Source organism: Camelus bactrianus, chromosome 8, assembly GCF_048773025.1.
Source record: "Camelus bactrianus isolate YW-2024 breed Bactrian camel chromosome 8, ASM4877302v1, whole genome shotgun sequence".
Lineage (NCBI taxonomy): Eukaryota > Metazoa > Chordata > Mammalia > Artiodactyla > Camelidae > Camelus > Camelus bactrianus.
This window is the reverse complement of record NC_133546.1, coordinates 55,371,324-55,393,476: the sequence shown is the minus strand read 5'-3', so window position 1 is coordinate 55,393,476 and position 22,153 is coordinate 55,371,324. Positions and strand designations below refer to the sequence as shown.

Sequence of the window (22,153 nt, the reverse complement as noted above, 5' to 3'; positions counted from 1 at the left end):
TTTTTCCAAGTTTGTGTTTTACTTTTCAATTTTTAAGGGTCTTCTTTTCAAAAACAAAAAGATTTAAATATTTGTAAAGTCCAATTTATCAATTTCTCTTTTATACTCCTTGTGTTTTGATTATTACCTACAAATCTGGGCCTACTTTCAGGTTGTTAATTTTTGTATTTTTCTTGATGTTTTAGATTTTAGATTTTTAAATTTTTTTGAAGTATATTGATTTATAATATATAAGTTTCAGGTGTATAACATAGTGATTCACAATAGTTTTATAGTTTATATGCCATTTAAAGTTATTCCAAAATAATGGCTGTTTCCCTGTGCTATACAATATAGCTAGTTGTTTATTTATTTTATAAATAGTAGTTTGTATGTCTGAAACCCCTACCCTACCTTGCTCCTCCCTCATTCACTCTCTCCACTGATAGCCTCTAGTTTGTTTTCTGTATCTGTGAGTCTATTTCTGTTTTGTTGTATAAATTTGTTTATTTTACTTTTTTAGATTTCACATATAAGTGATAACATAAAATACTTGTCTTTTTCTGTCTGATTTATTTCACTAAGCATAATACCTTCTAGCTCCATTCAGATTGTTACAAGTGGCACAATTTCATTCTTGTTTTATGGCCAAGTCATATTTCATTGTATATATACCACATCTTCTTTATCCATTCATCTGTTGATGGATACTTAGGTTGCTTCTGTATGTTGGCTATGGTAAATAATGCTTCTATGAACATTGGAGGCATGTATCTTTTTGAATTAGTGTTTTCATTTTCCTGGGATGTATACCAGGAGTGGGATTGCTGGATCATATGGTAGTTCCATTTTTAGTTTTTTGAGAAGCCACCATACTGGTTTTCACAGTGGCTGCTCCACTTTACGTTCCTACCAGCAGTGTACTAAAGTTCCCTTTTCTCCACATCCTTGCCAACATTTGTTATTTGTAGACTTTCTGATGATAGCCATTTTGACAGGTGTGAGGTGGTATCTCATGGTAGTTTTAATTTGCGTTTTTCTGATGATTTGGGATGTTTGGTATCTTTTCATGTGCTTAATGGGCATCTGTACATCTTCTTTGGAAAAACGTCTCTTCAAGTTTTCTGTGCATTTTTAAATTGGGTCGTTTGCTTTTCTGATATTGAGTTGTATGAACTGTTTGTATATTTTGGATGTTAACCCCTTATCAGTCATATCATTTTCAAATATTTTCTCCCATTCATTAGGTTATCTTTTTGTTTTGCTGCATAAACATTTTAAAGTTTAATTAGGTCCCATTTGTTTATTTTTGCTTTTGTTTCTTTTGCCTTAAGAGACAGATCCAAAAAGAATTGCTAAGATTTATGTCAAAAAGTGTTCTGCATATGTTCTTTTCTAGAAACCTTATGGTTTCAGGTCTTACATTTAGGTCTTTAATTGATTTTGAGTCATTTCCATTTATGGTGTTGGAAAATGTTCGCTGTTGTTCTATTACATGTAGCTGTCCAGTTTTCCCAAAACCACTTACTGAAGAGGCATCTGTCTTTTCTCCAATGTATATTCTTTCCTCCTTTGAGTTAGATTAATTGATCATAAATGTGTCAGTTTATTTCTGGGCTCTCTATTCTGTTTTGGATCTATGTATTTGTTCTTGATGTCAGCACCATACTGTTTGATTACTATAACTTTGTAATATAGTCTGAAGTCAAAAAGCATGATAACTCTAGCTTCGTTCTTTTTTCTCAAGATTTCTTTGGCAGCTTGGGGTCTTTTATGGTTCCATATAAATTTTTGGATAATTTATTCTAGTTCTGTGAAAAATGTCATGGTTATTTGGATAAGAAATGCATTCAACCTGTAGACTGATTTGGGTAGTATGAACATCTTAACAATATTAATTTTTCAAATCCATGAACACCGAATATCTTTCCACTTCTTTATATTATCTTCAATTTCCTTCATCAATATTTTATAGTTTTCATAGATTTCATTTAAATAATGTTTCATTTTGAATTAGATTCTGCAGAAGGTGTGAGGTCAAAATTTGAGGTGTAATTTTCTTAGCAATATTCACTTGACCCAGCACCCATTTGTTTAAGAGACTGTCCTTTCCTCATGGATTTACCTTGGAATATTTGTAGAAAATCAATTGACCACATATGTAGAAATATTTCTTGTCCCTCTTTATTTACTATTGACATATAATCCTATACTTATGACAATACCCTCTTGATTATTGTAGCTTTATAATAAAATTTAATATTGTGTTGTGAACGCCTCAGCTCAGTTTTTCTTAATGCTGTATTTCCACTAAATGTATTTTGTATTACACCTACTTATTTCAATATCACTGACTTTCAGCAATATTTTGTATTTTTCAACGTAGAGTTTTTTATACACCTTCAACCAGATTTAGTTCTAAGTAGCTCATGTTTTCATGGCATTTTAAACTAACTTCCCAACATTTCTTTGATAGTACTTTAAAATATGCAAATTATTTTTTACATCAACTTGGTATCCTAAGTCCTTGCTAAATTTACCTATTCTAATAATTTTTATTTTTTAGGATTTTATATAAAAACTATCATTTATTCTGCCAATAGAGAGAACATCATTTCTTTCTTTCTAATATTTGACTATTATTTCTTTGCTTGCCTTATGGCCTCAGCTAAAGACTTCAATACAACATTATTAAAATTGTCAAGTGCAGAAATCTTTGTCTTTTTCCTGATTTTTTTAGCTTTATCTCACACAGTTGGTATCTTGTGTTTCAACTTTCTTTCAGTTCAAAATATATTTTTGAATTCCCTTTATGGTTTCTTATTTGACCATGAAGTATTTAGAAATGTATTAGTCAATTTGAAAATATTTGGGGATTTCCTTGATTTTTTAGTATAAATTTATAATTTTTAGATAATATACTCTGTAAGATATATTGTCTTTGAAGATTTGTATGGTCCAGCATACAGTGGTGAATCTTCCATGTAGCAGTGAAAAGAATGTGTAGTCCTCAACTGTTGGGTATAGTAGACTGTAATGTCAGTTGGGTTAAGCTGATTGATAGTGTGTATAACAAATGTAACAAGTTAACACAAGTGTTAATTCTGTTTATTCTGTGCCTTATCTTTTGTGCTGTTGTTATGTATTTAGCCTTATGAGAAAACTGGCTGATTAAAGGAAAAAAAGTATAAATTGTGGCCACAATAAAATTATTGAAATATGTAAATAATAAAATTTACATTTTGTCCTTTAAACAGCCAAATTTATTTTAACTGTCTAAGAGAAAAAGAAAAAAAACATAGGCTTTTTATATTTATCATTGAGGTATAATTAATATATAAAAATATATTAGTTTCAGGTATACAATATAATGATTTGATATTTATGTATGATGGAAAATTATCTCCACCATGTCTAATTAACATCCATCGCCATATATAGTTACACAATTTTTTCTTGTAATGGCAACTTTTAAGATTTGCTTTCTTAGCTAACTTTCAAATATGCAATACAGCACTATTAACTAGTCACTGTGCTGTATATTACATCTCCATGACTTATTTAACTTGTAACTCAAAGTTTGTACCTTTAGACCCCCTTCACTCATTTTTCTCACTCCCTGCTTTTGGCAACCACCAATCTGTTCTCTATATGTATGAGCTTGTTTTATTGTTGTTTTTTGTTTTTTGTTTTCTTGGATTCTGCATATAAGTGAGATCATATAATATTTCTCTTTCTTGTCTGACTCATTTCACTTAACACAGTGCCTTCAAGGTATATTCATTTTGTCACAAATGGCAAGGTTTTATTCTTTTTATGTCTAAAATATTCCAGTGTATATGTGTACCACATCTTTATGCATTCATTGGTTAATGGGTTAATGTGCACTTAGGTTGTTTCCATATCTTGGCTATTGTGAATAATGCTCCTGTGAACATGGAAGTGCATATAACTCTTCAAGTCAGTTTTTTCTTTTCTTTTTTTTTGTGGGAGCGGGTAAATATCCGTAAGTAAAATAGCTAAATTATATGATAATTCTATTTTTAATTTTTTGAGAAACCTCCATACTGTTTTCTGTATTGGCTGCACCAATTACATTCCCACCAACATTGCACAAGTGTTCCCTTTCCTCCATGTTCTCACCAACACTTGTTATTTCTTGTCTTTTTGATAATAGAACCATGGACTTTTATATTTACAAACTTTTTTTGCCACTTCCAGTCCGATAAACCTGAGTTTCCATTTAATATCATTTTCTTTCAGTCTGAAGAAAATCCTTCATATTTTGAAGTAGGTGAGACCCAGAGTAGTGACGCATTTCATTATTCATTTATCTGAAAAAGTTCTTATTTTACCCTATTTCCACTGGATATATAATTCTGTATTGACAGGATTTTTTTTTCAGTACTTTAAAGATATTCTCCCATATCCTTTTGTCTTCTATTGAATATGATATATGATGAAGTGTTAATTTTTTCTTTAGTTTTTTTTTCCTTCATAGTTGCTGTTAGAACTTTCTTGTAACTTTGCTTCCGATTTTAGCAGTTGAATATGATGTGTCTGGATGTAAGTTTCTTTGTATTTACCTTGCTCAACATTGATTAAGCATTTTGAATCTGTAAGTTGACGTTCTTCATCAAATTTGGAAAACTTTGGCCATTATTTCTTCAAACATTTTTCTGCCCCATATTTAACTCTCTTCTCCTTCAGAGACAATTATACAAAGGTCAAATTTTTAGTGTTGTTCTATAGATTCCTTAGACTCTTTAAATTTTTATTTTATCTTTGTTTCCCTTTGTTTTTCCAATTGGATTGTTTCTAGTAGATTATCTTTAATTTATCAACCTTTCCTTCTTCTTGCAATATTAATGTTAAGCCCATCCACTGACATTTTAATTTCAGTTACTGTTCTCAAATTTGCACTTGGCCCTTTTCTATAGATCCCATTTCTTTGCTGAACTGCTTTGTTTACTCATTAAGTTCACATTTTCCTTTGAGTTTTTCAACATATTTTTCCCTCAATATATTTTAAAGCTTTTGTTTGCTAAATCTGATATTGAGATTGCTTTAAAGTCAGTTTCTGCTGTTTGCTTGTTCATGGATCACAGTTTTTTTTTTTTTCTTTTTTCTTATTTTGGACATCTAGTAATTTGGGGGGGCTGTAAACTTGATACTGTCAATAATATGTTACATAAACCATGGTTTGTTATCTATTTTTAGAGAGTGTTGCCTTTTTTGCCTATGTAAGTATTCCTATTATTGGTTGATTATCTTACACTTGTGTGGGCTTATTTTCAATACATTATTTGGGTGGAGCTTTAGAAAATACATGTTGTTAATCAAGCCCCTCTAGCTTTATAATAAAAACACACCTTCAAATCTATCTTCCCTGTGGGTCTTGCTAGATTTGCTTTTAGGATTTTTTTAATGGCAGATCTAGATTAGACCTTACTAGATGGAATGGTCTTTAGTCCTAATGGATAATCTTTCTATTGCCTGGGGTGTTCATTCTGTACTTTTTCCAGAACAGAACTCTAACATCTCCCAGAATGCTCATATCTCAGTGTTTCTCTTCAGTTCTTCTCCTTGTAATAGCTGAGTCCCTCCCAGTGCATGTGCAGCCTAGCTTTCAGTTAGGAACTCAAAGATAAACTCTTCACAGTCCAGCTCTCTCAGCTCCCCTTGTCTAGTACCGTGACCTCACATGTCTTAAATTCCAACTGCTTCAAATCCTCCACACTATAGTCTGCTTTTTCAGCTCAGAGGTATCATAGTACTTTTCTTGGGCCCAGGTTCTCTGCAAAAAATTAGAAGCTTGTCCTAAGATACAAAGATGCAGGGATTGTGTGCCTCAGCTTGTGGCTTTCCCTTTTGCAGAGAGTGCAGTCTCAGTTTGCCTATTGTTCAGTGCCTGAAAACAATTGCTTTATTCATTTATCCGGCTTTTTTTTTTTTTTTTGATAGAAGAGGTAACTTCATACCTGTTCTCTTATACTGTCTGGTAGATAACACTTCCATTAAACATGCTAATTTCTCAAAATTATTAATTTTTACCATATGACTAAAATGGAATAGACTAATAAATAGTTGTGTAATACTCAAGTGATATATGCATCTACAAAAGAAGCATAACTTCTTATAGTTGATTAAATACTCAGTTTTAACGTAAAATAATTTATTTCATTTGACTTGAAATATTCCACCAGAGAATTGAATTATTTCTACCAGTTTTATTTAGACAAAATACTATAGATACTACCTAAAATTATTGAAATATAGCAAGTGATAATAAAAAAATCATGTAAATACTGACAAAATTAAATAATTAAAATAGTTTTGCTTTATATGATTTATAGATACCTTCAGTAATTTTCCACCATAATGTCCAATATTACAATCAAAACATGAAATTGTAAGCAAGTTTGTAGTTTGCTCTTTACTGACTATAAAAGAAGTGTTAATTCTTTGTTATTTTTGTGCAAAGAGAAAAATTTGAGTACTTGATAAAAATAGCTCTGTATTATAAAGAATTCTTTTGCATTATTTTATATCATATCCTTCTAAAATTGGATATATAAAGTTATTTAAATGATCACTGAAGTATTTTTTAATTAAATAGGAAATTGTACCATTACTATTATTCTTATTTCTCAAATTAAAAACAATACAGTAATTAAGAAGAATAAAACATTTGGAAACCTCAATCTCATAATTTCTAGACCTGTCCTCAATTTAATAATTAATAAATTAATACATAATTAGTGAGCACTAACTTTTGGCACTTGCAATAAAGTAGTCAGCAACCCCTTTGTAGACTTATAGTTTAGCAGGATATTTACTTCTTCTGAGTTCTTAATATGGGCCTGACAGACATTGTTCAAAATTATATATTTATATATTATACATATATATTCTCATCTAATTCTCATGCTGACTCTATAAAGTCTGTATCATCATTAGTATATAGGTGAGGGAATAGAGGTATATTCTACCAGTGTCATGTAAAAACACTGCTTGTTATTTTTATCACAAAAGCTTGGCTCTTATAAAACACTGTAGAGCACTTTTTATATTATAAACTTTAAAATCCTTCCTGTGAAGTTCTTTGGCCTGAGAGGGCATGCACTGTCAGGATGGCATAAGGAAAACTACAGAGAAAAAGGAAATTGCATTGAATTTAATCCACCTGACTCAATGATATTGCCTATCTTCTTACCATATCTCACCTTTCCAATTTTTAAGTCAGTGATTTCCAATTTTGTCTTGGCTCTGCATCTAATTTATAGCTACAATGAAACACTTTAGCTAAAAGTGAAGCTGGTATCATTTCCTTTTTCTCCACTGCAAATCTACATTAAGCAAAAAAGCCAAATTCAGACAACGGCAGGTCTCATTATCCTATATCCCCTTGCCCCCTCTCCTACCCCATCGCCGCCGCATGTACCTCCTCTTTCTATAACTGATCTCCAGGGTCTGGAAACCATCTTCCATGTGATGTGAGCTAGGTTTACACAGATGACTTCAGTATCATGCAGTATAAACTGCCCCAGATTACCATCCTCAACCAACCCCAGCCTCTCTGATCGAGGTCCTAACAGATTAAAGATCATGTCACCTGAACCTTGATTTTTGTTTAAGTCTTCACTAAGAAATACTTGTTGGTTGTTAAGTCATTTTCAAGCTCTTTATTGCTACCTATGAAGAGCCTTCCTTATTTTTTAACTTAGAGTGTGACAGGAAAGCATATTGAAATGACCCAATAAGTGGCCTATTTGCTGCTTTTGGTACATACACACTCTCACACACAAACCCAAGCCTAGGTGCACGTAGATCCACTCTCCAGAGCCTTTAGCTGCAGCCAGGTTTGCAGTGAAAGCCAAGGGCCCTGGGAAGGGGCCTCTGTGATTATCCACGTGGCTCTCTCGCTGTGCTCTCCCACACACCAGCTGTCTGGCCCGCTGGCACCGCTGGGCTTCTGCTCTTTCCTGACACAGTTCGCATGGACGCTGTGATCCTCTCGGCTGTCTCTGATTTTAATCCCTGTTGGCCCAGAGTCTTGGAGCTTTTTGCTTCTTCCAGTTATTTCCAGTTTGAAATTCAGATTTGTCTCCTCTGCTTTTCCATGCCGAAGTGTTGGCTGTGAGGAAAGTGATTGAAATGAGATACTAATTATTTCATTTATGCTGCTAACTATTTTCTCAACAGCCTAGTCATGTTGCTGTTAGGCAAACACAGTGACACCTATGGGTGTAAATCTTTGAAAGGCTCTGTACCTATTTAGAGCCCATTGACTGTGAATGAAATCAACCTGTTCGTATTTAAACTCAGGTACAGCATGTTACTAATGAGAGCAAGATTCAGTGTTCAGTCTGATTTGGATCAAGTAGTTTCCGTTTATTCCACAGGTAGTATCGTCCCTACCATCGCTCTCAGCCAGATACTTCCTTCTCTGACGTCTCTAGTCACTAGCTCAGTGACGCCACTTTCCCATCACTGCAGAGTTCTTCTGCCGCGTGTCACAGGAATGGCTTATCACCCAATAAGCTCTCATGCCTTTAGTACACCTAGTAAATATGATGCCTAATAATAATTAAGGAAAGCCAGCGCTTAAACCCTGGTTGTATCTGATTTTAAAAGCTAGCCTACATTCTATTTAATGCTGAAAAAGGGGGCATATATATTTAACACTGTAAATTTGCACTGAAAATTTGCAGTAGTGCTGAACAAACAAACCTCCCATGTTTTGTGAAGAAATCAAATAAAATCACCGTGTGTCCTGCACTGATGGTAATTCTGCCTTCCTCTCAGTGGAAGCCTAAATAACGCTTTAATAACAGTTAACTTACAAAGCGGTTGCACTGGCTATTCTGGGAGGACTGCTTTCACTTCTTATTGCTCTCCATTGGCCTGATTATTGGTTTCCACAAGTAAAGGACAGCTTCTCATTTTAATTCCTTCTCAGGGTATAATTCTCATTAATTCACAGTTTTATTTCTCTTTTAACTTTACATGTATTTTCTACCAATATCACCCCCAGTGACAATACCCAAGCCAGCTCTGTCTACTTAGAGTTTCATGTGGGTTAATAGAGGGTCAGGGTAAGAATATGGATAGTTTAGTCGGCTCATCCTCACTCCTAGAAAACTCAAATGTGGTTTGTTGAGTGCAAGTCAGTCATGTAACTGTGGTATAAAATGATAGCATATTTAAACTTGTAAATAAAAAATGCCATATGGACTTCTAGATAACTTAGTCCACTTGCTTTAATGAATACCTAATATATATTATACATATATAATCTGTATTTTTTATAATATCCTAAATTCTTCTTGATTTTGATTTGAGCAGTTTTCCTATAAATCCATCCTACTAAAAACCACACAAAAATAATCTCTCAATGATCAGTTTCCCCAAAGCTTTGCAGTTGGGAACACAATTCTCTTGAAGTATAACCACTACATCCTATCCTAGTGTCAACAAGAACAAGAACTTACTCTTAGAGAAATGGTAAATACAGTCCCTTGTTTGTAATACCCACTTCAAACCAGGGACCAGAAGGTCAAAACATTACAGCATGTTTGTTTAAATGTCTTCAGTCCCAATAGCTAAACCACTTCTCTTCCCAAGAGTCCACAGTCCAGAATTTCAGGGAGCAAGGAAGAAAATGTACTGAAAAACCAGGTCACCTTATGCAATGAAAATCTTTCCCTAATACAGTCAAAAACCTATTTTAGAATGGGAAGTATGAAAATGAGAGTCTGAGAAGAAAACTGAACCGGTTGCTTAAGTCCATCTGTAAGGTAAATTTTATTGGTGATATGTACACAACAAAAATGAGGACATAAAAATTGTATACTGGGTACCAAAGAGGAGATTTTTGTAAAAATTAAAAGTCAATATTCATGGAGTGACCTAGGGTTGCAATTTGTAGTCATCTTCTACTTCATTCAACCAGGAGAGAAGTGGCCTACATACATCTGTCAGGTAAATTACCTGTAGAAATCTGGGCGTCAAAATAAATGATAGAGATAAAATAATTCTACAAGGCAGAGCAGAAATGGACTAAGAGAGAGGGGTAGTTAGAGAAGTGTAGGGCTAGTGTCGTCAGTCTTAAGTGAGTAGGTCGTGGGACCCAGGTCAAAGTTCACAATAACTTGCACGTGTATAAAGTAAGAGATAAATGTATGCATGCACTAGTAGCATGAGTCAACATTATGAACAATACGTATGCGCCAATAGCATGAGCCAGCATTATGAACAATACGCATCACGGGCATTGTAAAAGGACAACTGTGTACACCTGCACGCGCCACCCGCTTGTACTGCACTAAAGTGCTGTTTTGCTCCATGTCGACTCCTCGCATATTATGTTGGCTCCTCGCACCTTCTTCCAGTTGGGCAGCTCGCCGCCTCGAATCCCTCTTCAGCCTCCCTCGGCTGACAGCTAGAATCAACAGTAACACAATTATGAGGCAAGATAACAGTAAGGATGTACTATGCCTTGGGAACATGGTATAAATAATAGGGAGGAACAACACAGTGGTTTGAAAGGTAGACTGAAGGTACAGGATTCACTGGTTCTGTAGAATAGAAAGAAATGCTTCTAAGGCTGCCTTACGGGGCAAGCAGCTGGAAAAATAGAATGGCATCTTGAAACAAAATAAGCAAACAATGCAGAATACTAGGGTTTAAAATAAGCAACTTGTACCTATTCCCTGTGACTTGGGTAAGTTTAACACGTGTATCTCATTTATTAAATAAAGATGATGCTAATGACTGACAACTCTCCAGCGGCTTTTTTCATTGCTAACTGAATTATGTCTTACAACGCAGGAGGAAAAAGACTGGCCATCGTTGACTCCAGGAGCTCTGTCTCTTTACTGTGATGTGTATGTGTGTTGCTATGTTGTAGATCACTTAACCCATGCGAGTTCACAAGGTGCTGATTGGTAAGGTGTGCCTTAATAGTATTTTGTTGTTCTTGCATCTTAGAAAGGTGATAAATGTGAATTTCTCAAATTGAAAGGCTAAAACAGTGATAAACAAGAGTGATGCGCACTGATAAATCGATGAACTTCATGATTTTAGACAATCAGGTTAGACCTTTTTTTTCCCCAGGAATTTATAACTCACTTTGAGAAAATAACACTGTCCTATGGCATGAAATTCTAGAACGGTCCAGTGCTTTCCTTCTAAGCAGGGGTCCACAAGAAGCCAAATTTCAACCAAAACTATAGTCACATAGAACTGGACAAGGGTGAGCATGGTCTGATGTCTGATTCCAATGAGGAGGGCGACCAGAAAGGCCTCAACCCACCAGCTTGACTGAACTTTTGACAGACTTCTTCCTGGCTGTAGGCCCCTGACCTCCCTTTTCTTGGAACATTTCTTTAAAAAAACTTGAACCTTTCTCTGCTCAACTGAGATGTAAATCTTCTGCAGCCCAGGAATATCCTTATCAAGCTTCTGGGGACTATTTCCATGAAATATAATCATCAACAAAGATAGAACCCTTTTCTCTCAGCCTCTTGGAAGGGTAGGAGCCTAGCTTGGATAAGTGCCATTTAGCAAACACAGCTGACCTAATCACATTGACCAACTGCCCCACTAACGTCTTTCAGTACTTTTCCACTAGCTCACCCCAGCACTTAAAACCACTCTGATATTTTGTTTCAGCAGAGTTGAATTTAATTTCCCTTCTCTATTGCAATAGTTTTGAATAAAGTCTTCCTTGCTTATGTAACCTGTACAGTGCAATTTTTCTTTCACAGGCCTGAGAGCTTGATCTATATAACTTCACGTGTTCAGGTCCTCCTTCCCTTGGTTGGTGTTTTTATTCAGTACTGCCAGCCTCAACTTCTTTATTCTTTTCACCTCTAATCATTGCTTCTCAGCCCTGGTTATACATTGAAATCATCTGAGGAGTATTTAAGACTATTGATGCCTGGGCCCAATCCAAGAGCCACACTCAATTGATTCAAGGTGGGGCTAGGGTATTGCTATTGTTTAAAATTGCCCCAGATTACAGTAATTGAGTGATAATTACTTTACCGGAGGATAAAACTTTTTCTTTTTACACAGTGCTCCTCCAAACATGTAAATTAAGATTCACCAGACTTCCATCTACCAAATTAGAATTGCCTGCCAGTTCTGTCATTACTGGGCTATTTCTAGGTTATCTTGATTTTAGATTTGGGCCTTTCTAAACTCTTGGATCACATATTAACATCTTCTAGGTGTTTCTCCTATGGAGACATGTCCTTTCATTATGCCCAGATTTTTACTAGTTTATATGTATATATAACAACTTTAAATCCAGAAATGGAGATACTGGAAAACCTAATTGACCCCTCCTTTTTATTTAACTAATTCTATTTAGTTCTTCAAATCTCATCAGAACATTCAGCCATTATATCGTCTAGAACCACTTTCCTTTACCTTAGTGCTACTCATAGATGGAAGAATGGTATCACTTGTCAGTTTAATAGAAATAGAACCAGAGGACACACATGTACTGAATCAGGATGAGCCTTAACAAGCTCCCAGGTGATTCTCATGAGCCTCAGCATTTGTGACATTCTGGTTAAACCCTAATGTAGCTTCTTGGCCACTCCTCTCCGCTTCCTGCTTCCAGAACAAACTGGGTTTCCTGCAAACCCAGCTCTTATCGCAAGAAGCAACCTCGGCTTTCTTGTTTGCCTCTCTCACGGGAAGGTAAGTCATTTGCGAGTAGGGCTATCTGCATGTGATTTTTGTATTGCTAGTATCTAACGCAGTCTCTAATGTTTAGTAGGTATTCAATGTGAATGTTGAAGAAATGACTTAGTTATTCTTGGTCTTTTTAATTCTTCCTTATTTCCTTTCTTTTTCAATCCCATTTTTTTAGACTCATATACTTAACATATATTATTGTGGACTAATTGATGTTACTGACATGGAATATGTATAAAATAGAGAAATGAAAAATAAGCTTTTAATGTCATCCCAGTACAACTTTTTGTTATAAAACTGCCAATCTGTTTCCTTTTATATTTGACTAGCTACCTTCAAGATACAGATAAAAATTTAAATGCTTGGTTTTTTCCATGCAACATTATAAAAAATGCATTTTCATGCTGCTACATACTTTTCAAAACCATTCTTCTAATGTCTGCTTAATTTCAACGAGCGTGGTAGGGTTTTTACATTATGACCTCAGCACACCTCTTCAGTTTTAGCTTCAGCTACGAGTCGATACATGCGAGCCCTCTGCTCCAACAAAACAACACTTACTGCTGTCTTCACTTTTCCTACAGTCCTAAAGTTTTCTGAAGCAATTATTTCCTTCTAATGCCTTCCTTTTACAGGCCTGAGAGGTTGATTACTCAAACAATTAAAAGCCTACCCATTGTATATGAGTAGATGCAAACTCCTCTGTAACACTTGCCCTTGTAAATCTCAAAAGATGTCTCTCCATTCTCCAAACTCCTGTCACTTGCTGTGTATTATTTTTTTTTTCTGTTATGGCATTTATCACATCCACCCTGATACTGTCTTCTAGTTATATCTACCAGTTCATCCCCAAGTGAATTTAAGAACCATGTGCAAATGTTATTATAATTATGTTATAATTATAAAAATATTGGTTTTATATTTATAATATTTATAGAAACTTGCTCATAGGTGATGCTAACTTTTCTGATTTATTAAAGTATGCTTGATACACAGACATTGCATATATTTAATATATTTTGAAGAGTTTTGACATGCATATTCCTGTGATGCCATCCACATAAAGTAATAAACTCATCAGTTACCTCCAAAAGATTTCTCCCCTTGCTACTTTTTTTTTTTTTTTTTTTTTTAAGAAGCTTTGCTGGTGACACCAAAAGCCCAGGCAACAAAAGTGAAAAATAGACAAATGGGACTATGTTAAACTAAAAAATCTTCTGCACAGCAAAGGAAATAATCAACAGAGTGAAAAGAGAACATACTTGCAAAGCACTTATCTGATAAAGGGTTAATTTGGAAACTTTGTAAGGAATTCCTGCAACTCAATAGCAACAACAATAAAAACTAATTTAAAAATGGGTAAAGGATTTGAATAGATATTTCTCCAAAGAAGATACTCAAATGGAGAACAGGTATCAGAGAAATGCAAACCAAAACCCTAATACCACTTTAAAACTGTTAGAATGGCTATTATCCAAAAAACAAAAGATAGCAAGTATTTGTGAACATATGGAGAAATTAGAACCCTTGGATCCTGTAGTTGCGAATATAAAATGGTGCAGCCACTGTGGAAAACAGTACAGAGGTTCTTTAAAAAATTAAAAGTATAACTACCATGTGATCCAGCAATTCCATTCCTAGGTGCCTCAGACAGAAGCTTGGTTTTGATTTATGGTATTTGATTTTTTATTTAGTCTTTTAATTTGATTTTTTGTGTGGAACGTTCTTCCTTCAGATATTTACATGGCTTCTTTTGTCACTTCTTTCAGGTCATCCTCAAATGGTGATTTTTCTTAGACTCACATTCCTTCAGCATTCCCCTTACCCTTTATCTGACCTCATTATCCTTTGATAGCACTCATAATTTGCAATTTTATGATAAACATGTTTGTGTATTGTCTGTCTTCTCTACTAGAATGTAAGCACTTTGAGGGTAGAAACCTGGTCTTTCTGGCCTACTAACTGGAACAGTTTTCGACACATAGGTTATCAAATATATCTGGAATTAATAATAGAATGAATTCATAGAATAGAGTGTATATGAAACTATGTTAATCTAGTTTTTCCTGATACACAGTGATATAATTTTAAGTTAGAATTTGTACATGAATCACAATCCTGTTTCCAAAACTAAATGTAGAAAAATTTTAGTAAATTTTTCTTCCCCAATTTAATTTGTTTGAATAAGTAGAAAGCCACTATAATACTGACCAGATAGAAACCAAGGAGTTAAATTTACATGAAGTACCTAAGGACCATAAAAGCTAGGGGAAAAAAATCTCCCTTTTGCTTTCTTTCTCTCTCTCACTTTTTCCAGTATCTCCTTTAATTGAGAATATGAGCCATGTATTAAGGCAAAATACAGGGTAGAAGTACCATGATAGGAATTCATCATGATAAGACCAAGCTTTTGTGTTTTAAGACGTGAGCATCTGGGAATAGAGAACCTGGGTTAAATGTTAAGGATTTTCAGGCTGAGCCAACTCCTCTAAATACATTTCTATGGTTTATTATTTTCATAATATTTTTGAGTTTACCATGTGAGAATATGAAACTTCAGTGGCCCGAACTTCAGAAGCTTCTGCTTTGTAAAGGAACTACATATTCCCAGCAGAACGCTTTTTGAAGTTTAAAAAAATAAAGTTAAACTGATTGATGTGAATTATAATAGCACACTAGAGCAGCACTTAAGTATCTCTAGCAATATTCCTGGAATGCAACCTGAAGGGACTAAGATGGCTAATATGATTTGTATCAGCAATTTTCAATAAGAAAAATACACTGTTTGAGAGTGAGATGTTTAGGGTTGTAAAATCCATTTAAGTGAATATGACACACATACAAATACACACAACATCAACTTATTGCAGTCCAAAGCACTTACTTTCAGAGTTACTAAGCCATAGATTTCAAGTAAATAAATCATAAATAGATTTAGTAAGCAGTAATGTACACTTTATGTCTGCTTAATGTCAAACCACTGGTATATTTCAAAGGTCATTCTTGACTGCATTTTCCTAATACTTATAATAGAAACCATGAAAGCATAACATTATAGGTAACAGGTGAGGTCATTCCTGACATTAAATGCTGATGAACTGTGGCTTTTTGACTGAAATACAAAGGCAATGTCTAGGAGCTGCAACTGAATCCAGAGTTTAGTCTCATTTTAGGATTAAATAATGAAGAAGTAATCAAATGTTAACTCGCGTACTCAATCACTCTAATTGTACCTGTGATTGTAGTCTATTATATATACACACACTGAAGTATAAGAGTAAAGAATCTTCTGTATTGACTTAATTTACAATTTAAAAATATCCTAGGATTAATAGTCCTTGTTATGTCAATGTACCTGATTGAATCTCAGTTTCCTGGATTTCAGTTATTGTAACTCTCTCTTCCCACTATGGGATTCTAAGATTTTTAAAAGCTGGTTAAAAAATAAATGAGAGATTTTCTAATCTAGGGAGAGAAAAATGAAGACATAAGACTCAAAAGGACTAAAAAATCTGATAGCCTCATCTATTAAAGTGTAACAATAAATACTATAGCTTCAGTATATAAATTCACATGACCCCCTGCTTAAGGGTTATGAGAAAGACTTATTTTGGCACAATCTCTGTCTTTAGAACTTCACACTTCAAGACAAACACAGAAATGAAATTAAATGTGGAAAAGATATACCAGCTGCAGAATAAAAATGTTAAATAATTACATAAATAGATACGTGATACCTTTGGGTCAGAAAAGAAAAGGAGAAAATTGAGGAAGAGTAGAAAATTAGTAAAATTTCATCATTTGTGACTTTTAAAAATAATTATTACACTAGTGATTAGATTTGTTTAGCTGAATTCCCCAAAAATAATGAGTGATGAATAAAAATAATACCCATAAGGAGAAAAGACATGCTTTATTTGAACAGAATTGCATAAATATGTGTAGATTATAGACATAATTGATGGAGTTAATACCTTGAGAATCTAATCGCTGAATGATAGAAGGAAATTTTAAAAATCTTGTAAACCTTAACTTTATTTCCAAATGTATTCTCGATTCATTATAGATACTACAACACAGTTTGCAAAATTCTTATTTAAAATAAATTTTCATGAAAGTTTTTTTTTCCTGAATGCATCATTGAGAACTTCAAAAGGCAGAATTATCATATATTTAAATCTCAACTAATTGAGAGACACAATTTCTCAAATAAAATGTTTAAAAATACATATAACCCTTAAGATCTTTATATACTTCCATTAACAAGTTAACATTCTCTCACCAGTAGGCTCAGTGTTTATTATTTACTAGTAAGCATAAATTCTGGTATCTTTTCAGTGGTATAATGAATGGTTGGTGAACACAGGAGTAAACAGAATGTTATCAGATATTTTCAGAAGTGTATTATCCTACACAGATAAGAGTGAGATTCTACTTTCTTTTGTCAGGTGGCTACACAGAACCGAGGCTAAAAGATTTCCAGCACTATCAAAAACTTCTTACATTGGAACAACAGAGTCAATCTTACAAGGTATGTTCCCAGTGAAATAAGGTTTTCCCTGTATGTTTGTTTTAGGGTTAGGTGTCAGGGAGACTCAAAGAGAGCTCTGGGATTAACTTTTTTTTTTATCTTTTTTGTTATTTTCTTCTTTTTTTTTCTCAATTTCTACATACTTGATTTCAATTAAAATCAAGTTGATTTTTCAGGTTATTGACAGTTACAGAAATTAACTTAAAATCTGTTTGAAACATTACATCTTTGTTTCTGGCAGAAACACATTCAAAATATTCAATGACTTTTACTGAAAAGGAGTATATTTTTGTACATTATCATTTATTGAATGTACCATTCCTTAGAAATGTATCATTCTTTAGGTTTTTGGCAACCAAAAACTCTGGCCCATTGACTTGTAGAGGTCTTTTTTTTTCTTTTGCCCTTTCTTTTCATTATTATGATGATGATTATTATTTAACCTATAACACATTGGCAGTGTCTATCACCCGTAGCAGATAGCTAACAAAGTTAAAAAAAAAAAAAAAACAGTTTCCAATCTGCTTCTGGCCTCTAGCAGCAATTTCTATTCTGTTTCCATGGAAATGGAAATCAGATAAATAAAATAATAAAGTAAAAAGAAATTCTTTTAGTTGTGAATTTTTTAAGCTTGTGATTTTTTTTTTCAATAAAGGTATAGTTTATTTTTTTCAAGTTAAGAGAGCAAATATTTAGCAGTTATTTCTTGAAACTGTTTTCATTCCAGAAACCAATTACTTTGGCAGGAATATATAACTTTTATAAGAAAAAATTCACTGACCTTGATGTGGCTCAGTCTGTAATCTGTATTAGCCTTATGATACCCAGAACAACCTGGTAGACCAAACAATGTTCCCAGTAGGGTACTGGTCCCAGGAAAAAGACATCACCTGCCTTGCTTTGGGTTGATAGGAGATGGGGTGATACTTCTGGAGCCAGTGGAGCTGTTGAGAGGACGAGAGAGACGATTGATTCCCTATTCAAAATGTGCCCAGGGTATACAGTGTCACCTTAAGCATTGCACTGACAATCTGGGAAGCAACTGGTCTCCAGAGATGCTCATGCTACCCCCTCTCAGTAGTTAGAGCCTGTCTGTCCTGTGCTGCTGCTCTTCTATCACATCGAAGCTCCAAAAGGTGCATCCAGATTAAATTTGTGCTTTTATTTTTAAATATCACTGCTGAGAATTAATTACTTCATTTTGTTTGCTTCATGTCATGCAATACCAAACATCTTCTGATCTTCCTATAAAATAATTTCTTTGCTACTTTTGGCAAGAAGACAGAGATACTCTAAGGTCAATTCTGTGTTCTTTCGAACAGTATTGCCTCACTGAAACCTGTGATGAGAGTCGCAGTCTGATATGGGACCACAGTTCTGTGCATAAGATGATGGCTGTAGTTATTCTTTTGTGTTCTCCCCTGATGGAAAAACACCCACTTTTAACATTTTTACAGTGCAGAGCTATAATGTATGTTTCACTATTTACATGGTTTATTTGAAGCATTGTCTAGTTAGATAGGTTTTGTCGATTTTACATTTGTTACAACCTTCCAACCATGACACACACCCACACCACCCCCTCCACATAGACACTTCTTTAAAACATAAGAGAACCAGAAATAGATTGCATAATAGATATCCACTCCGCCCTGGCCCCCATGGTCTGATCAACTTTAAAATAACATAGGCATTTTGCATTGCATTTTACCTAAGTTCACTTGTGCCTTTTGCAGTGCTTTTATTTTTAAATGTTCTGAGATTTCTTGGCACTTAGAGATCTCATGACTACACAGAAGAATCCATGAGTGAGATTAGAGCTGTTAAGAGCATGAAAGGTGAACTTCTCAAAGTTAAATTCTAACCTTCTCACTTCTTTGCTGTTAAAAAAAATATATTGCAGAATCATTGTTAAACCTCTCTAGGCCTCTGGGCCTTAGTTTCCTAATCTGTTAAATAGGAATAATTGTAGTTGTACCTGATGGGACTGATGTGAAGATTAACTATCTGGCTTATAGTTAATGTGACAGTGTTAGGTTCTATAATTATGTAAATTGGACAAAAAGGATAACAAAGATGAAAGTAAGGGGGTAACTAAGTATTGTCAGTCATTTTGGAGTGAAAAAGGGGTACTAAAATAACTGAAATATGTAATTTTAAAATAGGTATATATGGATAGACAAATGGTTATTAGGTAGACCTATAAAATACTTCAATTTAAAAATTATTTTCAAAGTAAATTATTAAAAATGAAAAGAATATATAGTCATATATGTTAGAGTATAAAGTTTCTGTTGATTTATAAATAATGAATAAAACAGTGGTTGGGGTACATTTCCACATACTTTTATCGGCCTGGTCTTCTTGTTTCTGTCTGTAGCAGGGTTTCTTGCAGTCTGTTCACTGCAAGAAAGGCCTGAGCACACCGGCCAATACAATGAGCAGAAGCTGGGAGAGCAGCACCAGGACCCAAGGCCAGAAGGAGTTCACTGTCCCTAGTGACTTGGGTCCTAGTGAACATTGTTTTACCACCGAATACCACGCATGGGATTCTTAAAGGTTACTTGAAAGGGACAGTAAGTTATATTGTGACGAGAAGGGCTTGAGAAGAGAGAGCCAGGTTATACTGCTGGTTGTCTTTCACATTCAGCTGCATATCCACTAGCTGAGGCTGTGGAACTTCAAAGCAGCCTCTCCTTTGCGACTCTTAGGTTTATTACTTTGTCAAGAAATGCGCAATTTGGGTGAATGCTAAACTAGTCAAAATATTGAAAGGACAGTTTTGACTAGATCTGTGCCAAGAAAGTCCTGTGAAGTCACCTAGGAATATGATACTGAAAATCTGTCAGTAGTTCTGTTTGAAATGTGGGGCTCTATTTAGACATAAATTATTGCAGAATTAACAATATGTAGAGTTTTTTAGTAAACTATTATTAAGTTAAAAATTATCTGAAGTCAAATTGAACCATAAGTTTCTGAGGTGGGATAATGGACAATCCATTCCAGTAGTTTTGTTTGTTTTCCCCTCAATTACTTACAGGATTCCACATTATTCTATAGGGAAAACAAATGTAAAAACAAATGCAGAACATTGAAATATCATTTTTTTCCAACAACATTCTAGTAAATTGATGTAACCTAAAAATTAGCATTTAAATGTTAAATAGAATAATTAACCTAATCTACGATGACTGTAGGGCATTTTGACATTTTTTGCCCTTAGGAGTTACCTGTCAATATTTCTGAACAGCAATAAACTCTTACTCTCTGTTTCTGTTTCTCTCTATCAGAATCTTGCTTTGGAGTTAGTTTTGGAATACTTATTTCTCTATTATCTCTTTGTCTTCAAAGCTACCCACAGTGTTCTCATCAGTAAGATAAGAAGTATAGAAACTGGTCTCTTTTGTAATTCCTATAGATATTACAAGTGTGGAAACCATAAAATAAATTTGGTAAAATTTACTGTTGAGTAAAATTCACAGGAAAAATGAAACATTAATACCAAATTTAGCTAGGTTAATTAAATTGGAGAAGTGGGAGTAAGCAGAAAAAAATTGCAAAAAGAAATACATCCATGGCACACTGTCCCCAGACAATGATCAGTACAATTCGATGCAAAACTAAAGCTGGCTTATAATTTGAAATTTCATCAGGAAATTTAAATTAAAAAAATTGTTCTGATTTTAAAAATTAGAAAATAAAAATAGAAAAAATGTTACTTAAAAATTTTTTTATTGTATTCATCCAACTATTAACTTATTCTAGTTATTTTTGAAAACAAGAATATCAGTGTTTGCATAATTCTGATTAAATGCTTATAATCAAAATTTAGTGAGGTCAAAACAGTGGGATCAAAATGGCCCAAATGAAATAAGCTATGTGCTTTGGAAGTCTGTCTTTAGAGGACTATTTAGGAAGCAGATCTCTCATATATACTGCTTTGCACATGATAATAGCATTAAAAAAAAACCTGTTACTTTTCTTTGAAAAAGCAAATATACAAAATACATTATAGATATATGTACATTTTGAAACAGAAAAGTAATAATGCAAACAGCAATATTTGTAAAATGTAATTTTGTAAAATGTAAAATGTTGATTATTATCTTCATGCTCTGTCTACCCCTAACTGACTACACAAATCTTTCCCCTCCTTCATCCAAAGTTTTTGGTTAAATATGTCCTTGCTTCACATTATCATTTTACTATACCTGATACGTGTTAGGTATAGTAATACTGTTTAGGTCTGTCTGTTTTTGAACTTTATATAAATAGAATCATAACAAGTATCATAACTTAAATACTCTACTATCATTTACTTGTTATACCAAACATTATGTCTTTTGAGCTTCATTCATCTTGATTGGAATAGCTTTAATTTCACTGTTACAGTGTTAATTTTTATATAATAATCTTCTAGTGATCATATTTTCTATCAAAAATTGACACCTGTGTCATTTCAATTCTTCCTCCTATCATAAATATTGGTGCTATTCACAATCTTATACAAGTCTTCAGGAGCACACCTGCAAGAGTGTCTCTGTGATAAATACTGAATATTGTATTACTGAGTTGAGCATCTGAGTGTTTCATCTTCATCTATATTTTGTCCAGACATTTTCAAAGTAATAGATCAACTGTTCATGAACATTTGGTTGCTCTGTATCTAACTGATAGGTAATATTGTTGGACTCCTTTATTCTTGCCAAGTTGCCAGAGTGAAAATATAAATCATTGTGGTTTTAATTTGTATTTCATGATTACTAATGAGGCTGAACACATATTTTTACTTACTGGCCACTCGTGTTTCCATTAGATTGTTTTCTTTGTTTTACTTTATAGGAGTTCTTTATACATTCTGAATGTCTATCTGTTGTCAACAGTGTGGCAAGAGCAAATATCTTTTTCCAGTATATGTTCCAAATATGACTT

At 33.9% G+C, this 22,153-nt stretch overlaps 1 long non-coding RNA gene across 1 annotated transcript in view; it reads left to right on the top strand.

The window, feature by feature from the left end:
- LOC141578483 (uncharacterized) overlaps positions 1-22,153 on the top strand; it is a 186,787-nt gene that overhangs the window by 35,372 nt on the left and 129,262 nt on the right. Inside the window, exon 2 of the long non-coding RNA XR_012508869.1 lies at positions 17,139-17,221. This is a non-coding gene — a long non-coding RNA (uncharacterized LOC141578483). The remainder of the gene's footprint in view (positions 1-17,138; positions 17,222-22,153) is intronic.